Source organism: Nannospalax galili, unplaced genomic scaffold (assembly GCF_000622305.1).
Source record: "Nannospalax galili isolate Female #2095 unplaced genomic scaffold, S.galili_v1.0 scaffold1081, whole genome shotgun sequence".
NCBI lineage: Eukaryota > Metazoa > Chordata > Mammalia > Rodentia > Spalacidae > Nannospalax > Nannospalax galili.
The window spans coordinates 344,652-349,613 of record NW_008345251.1 but is presented as its reverse complement, the minus strand read 5'-3'; the positions used below and the strand labels follow the sequence as shown (position 1 = coordinate 349,613).

The 4,962-nt window shown below is 38.9% G+C and overlaps 1 long non-coding RNA gene across 1 annotated transcript in view; it reads right to left on the bottom strand.

The window, feature by feature from the left end:
• Positions 1-3,036: 3,036 nt before the first annotated feature.
• The window catches only part of LOC115071766, a 3,784-nt gene continuing 1,858 nt past the window's right edge, over positions 3,037-4,962 (bottom strand). The window contains exons 2-3 of the long non-coding RNA XR_003850844.1: positions 3,186-3,228; positions 3,037-3,073 (exon numbers count right to left, since the gene is read on the bottom strand). This is a non-coding gene — a long non-coding RNA (uncharacterized LOC115071766). The remainder of the gene's footprint in view (positions 3,074-3,185; positions 3,229-4,962) is intronic.

Sequence of the window (4,962 nt, the reverse complement as noted above, 5' to 3'; positions counted from 1 at the left end):
TTGTTTTGAGTTCTTTGTATATTCTGGATAGTAATCCTCTGTCAGATGTATAGCTGTTGATGATTTTTTCCCACTCTGGGCTTCCTCTTCACTCCATTGGTTGTTTCCTTTGCTGTACAGAAGCCTTTTATTTTAATGAGGTCCCACTTGTCACAAATCTTACTCTTCTTCATTATTACACAGGTTTCATGGCTGAAGGCACTGCATGAAATAGCCATGCTTTCACACCAGGTGTTGTGGCACATGCCTTTAACCTCAGCACTTGGGAGGCGAGACAGGAAGATCTCTGTGAGATTGCAGTCTGATCTACATTGTGAATTCCAGACCAGTTGGGGCTACAAGACCCTGTATCAAAGAAATAAAAGCCAATAGCTATATTTTCTAGTCAATTAGTTGGTAAGCCTCTGAGATGAGGAAAAAAATAAATTTTCATGCAATTCAGTCCACTCTAATTACTCTTTTTTTCCTACAACTTGAAGCAACTTTTCTCCTTTCAAAATAATATGCTCCTCATTGGCTGGGAGTTCTAAACTATAAATTTGAAAGCCAGAAAATGTTGAGGTTCAGAAGAGAAAGTCTGGAAGAGCAGCCCAAGTTGAGCACTGTGTTTTCTTTGCATGCAGTGGTGAAAATGTCATATTGCTCCTCAGATTCTCAATTCCTAGGCCAATGCAGTCTGGAAACTTCTTGTCCTGGGTTGACCTCGAGGTGAATAACAAAATACCACAAATCTATAATGGGAAAAGTTAGATGATATAAAGAATTGAGAAATGACTTTGTACTGTTTATAAAAGTCACTGTTTTCCAGCTATCCAGCATTGTATCAGATGCACTTGAAAGCCATCCAGACATTGTAAAAGTCAGCCTTAATCTTAGAGAAGTTTGCAAATGTTTTGATCAAGCAATAGCTGAAGTTGAAGAGGATGGGAAATGGGATGTACCATTGTTTCCTTCCAAAGAGAAGCTTCCAAGTTCTCAATATTTGGAATGCAACAATTGATCAAGATTAAATTGGATGCTTTCAGTTCTTTAAAGCTGCATTAACAAATCAAAAATATTGAAAAGAAAAATACAAGATGCTTTCAGAAATTCGCATTTTGTTCTTACACTGTAGCAGTGGTATTTGTAAAATACCTCAGACCAGAATCATTCATAGTACTATTTTACTAATTCTAAATACTTGGCATATCTGAATTTATTATATGAAAATAACACTGTCTAAAAACATATTTGTGTATCCTCTCTAGCATGTTTAAATAAATCATAATATAATGACTTCCATTTTTACTTCCATTGTCAAAACAAGCAGATATCTTGGACAATGTTTTATAAATTAAGCATGTTGCTAAATTTAGTGTTTATGAAGTTATCTGTTTTTATATTTTAAAGAATATTTCAAATAAGTTACCAGACAGTATGATGTTATATAAAAAATGGAAGACTCAAAATATACCCATAATGGATTATATGATACAGTTCTTATTCCTAGAAATTCCTGCTTACTAGTGACTAAATTTATAAAGAACACACACAACATTGCCCACAAAACTCAGTGATCTTCATTAGTGGACTCACCTCACACTGGGTCATTCCAGATGTTGTGTGTGTCTGGCCCATACAGATGCACGCTGGTACTGGAATTCTGCAAGATGCAAGGACTCTACCCCAGATGTAGATAGAAAGAAGGCTACAGAATGCGTACAGGCTGACACTAACAAACAGATTGATTTCTGTTAGATGTGATTCCTAATGACCAGTGTTTGGGTAGTTTGGACCACATACAAAGCCCTAGGTTCCTCTTTGAGCTTTTCCTTATTGAGTCCTATGCTATGGGTAGTGAACATATTTACTAACAAAATATATTTTTACAGAGACTTACAGGCTAAAATGATAGATGAAAATCTCAAAAAGTTTGCAAAACAATAAAAAAAAATGCCCCAAATTAACTGTCAGAGCACCGGAACCAACAAGAACCAGAGGAACATTTATGTAAGACACACACCTGAATCTCACTAAAAACAGAAAGCTTTGAGGCATTTTATGTTGCCCTGTTCCCAGCTCCATGAAATCTGTGTAAATGAACAGCCCATGATGACAATGAAAACCAGCACCCCTGCATGAAGGAAAATGGGGTTTGAGCTCCTCCAAAACACCATCCACAGACTACTGTGGCACCTTGTAAGACCTGATTGTAAAGCTGACTTCATGTGAACTATCTATGGTCTCACCCATGTACACAGTGACAAATATCATGGGTGAGACCAAAGACAGTTCAAATATCATGTGGCTCCAGATCTATAGATGTTAAATTCGCACTGCTATGAATCCATCTAAAACAGCCAGCCCTGCATGGAAAGTGTTCATGTTCATAAAAACAGACTGAAAAGCTGATTATCAGGAATCAGCGAGATGGGAAGCAGGCAAGTCAATTAACAAAGAACCTCAGAGTTGCATGGTGAAGTTCAGGAAATCTGTTCTATAACAACGTAAATATCTGCAACTGTACTAGACTTTACATTTAAAATAAAGGGATAATTTTTAGGCTATATATGTTCTTACAAAAAAAATCAGAAAAACTTTGGCAGGCATTTTAGGCAGATATTGGTAAGCTGGTCCTTAAATAAATATGGAATTACTTACAAGGAACCTAAGAAGCAATCTCAATGAAGAAGAACAAAGAGGATTCATATTTCAATTTTCAAAATGTCTATAATGCTTTCATAATCAAGACAGTACTGATATAAAATCATGCTTAGAAATCAAGGGACTAGAAATAAGTGTCCTGAAGTAAATCCATATCTTTAATGCGAGTTGACTTTCAATTAATAGTCTAAAGACAATTCAATGCAGAATATATAATCTTTGAATAAATGCTACTAGAACAAGTGGATAGTATCAGAATAAACCTAGACACCCACCTTGGCCTCCATGCAAAAGTCACCCAGAATGAATCAAAGACAGGAATGCAAACTAAAAGCTGAGAAGAGATGGAAGAGCATTTCCTTACAACCTTTGGATCACTTGGCAGTGACAAGCCTATGACAGAGGAGTCAGACTTCTCAGGATGAAGAATCTTCAAGAATAAAAAGAAACCACATTTTAAAAATCCACAGAATAAACCTTCACACATATGTATTTGGTAAGATTCTAGTATCCTGAATATATAAAGGGTGATGTGAACTTACCATAAAGTGAATTTCACAATAAACAGTCTTTGAAGAGGTATTCCTAAAGGAAAAAGGAAAAAAAAAGGCAGCAAGCATTGAAATATGTTCCATAACCAACAGTAGTCATTAGGAAAAGGCAAATCCAAATCGTCATGAAATGCTACATCACATACACAAGGAGGGTTATAAATTTTTTCTGAAAAGGAAAATAATACTTTTGATGATGTGGTAAAACTTGAAATCATACAGTGTTGATCAGAATAGTAGATAGTAAAATTATGTAGCCTCTTTGCAGAACAATCCCCTGCGTTCTCTGAAAGTTAAATGCTGAGCTCCCCATATGACCCAACAATTCCACATTTGGATTCACATCCCAAAAAACTGAAAACACATCCATGGAGAAACATGTACATAAATGTTCACAGCAGCATTATCTTTTATTTTGTGTTGGGGAACCCTGCTGTTAAGGTCACAATGGAGCTCAGTGCTAAATGGAGGACTCCTTTCTTAGCAGGGGCCCCCTGCTCTCTTGGAAAGTGTCTCCAAGCACAGATGCCTGGCCTTTTTTGGAACATCACCTTTGACACAGTCACCTGCAAAAACTGCCCTCAGGATTTTTCTGGATAATTAGGCATTGCACTATAGCCAGATGATAGGGTCCTCCTGCCACATTCAAATGAAGCATACCGTGAACACCTATCAGGTGAACCTTTGGCTGCCACCTCCACCCTATATTTTTCCCTGACCCCCACTGAATAAATGAGCTGTTTCACTGAAGCTGACTCCCACAAGTTCTTTTCCATGGTGCTCACTGGCCGTCCTGACCCTGTTCATCACTTCTGCTCCCTTTGTCCTAGCAGATCGGTGGCCAATGACCCATGAGGGAAGAGAGACCCACATCTGGTGCCTGAACGTGGGGATCCTGGAACGTGCGAAGTTTGTGAGTGCACCCTCTCCAAGAGGGTAGCAGCATCTTTGCCTTGGCCATCCCACTCTGAGGATCGGCAGCCCCCCTTTTCCTCCTTTTACTTTTGAGGTCTGAGTCTTCGCATGGGACCTTTAAAGATGAAGAACAATGGAGGCTTTCTGAGCAGGGCCACTCTCTAATGTTAGCAGAAGGCTCCTAGTCCTCTGACTGCCCACCCAGATGTGGAAAAAGACCTCCTATCCATCTCTCTAATGCAAAACCCGGTTACCCAATGACCAGCTAAATGCTCTTAGAGCGATCACCAATTCTCTGAAATTTGCAGTCAGGGTTGTGCTCTGGACTAGTTAGGATTTCCCCATGATCTTTAGGTCTCAGGAATGTTCCACTAGGACTTGGTGTTTCACTCCCTTTCCTTTTCTATGTTGGACAACACCCCTAGAAACAGTGAATCCCCAAAGTTCTATCGTGCAGGGATTTTCACACACATTGAATTCAGCTGTAAGAGAGCAGGTAAGCTTCCTTATCCGTTTTGTTGTCTTGCCTCGGGGCACTCGGGCTCAGGCCAAACCAACTGTGTGAGTACTGAAACAGTCAAAGAATTTAAATCAGCCTGCCTCATAACAAATTCAAAGTGAAAGGATGGAAAAAAATATACCAAGCAAATGGCACTTAAAAAATTTAAGATGGCTTGCCCCATGGACAAACAGGAAAAAGATTTCAAAAGCCATTTTTTTCCCATAAACTTTTTCTTAGGCAGAGGGGCTCAAAATTTCGATCACATGTTCTATTGGGCACCAAACACACTGTGCTCAGGCCACGTGATCCTGAGGCGGCTGCTTCCCTAACTGGATCCTAACATTTTAAACC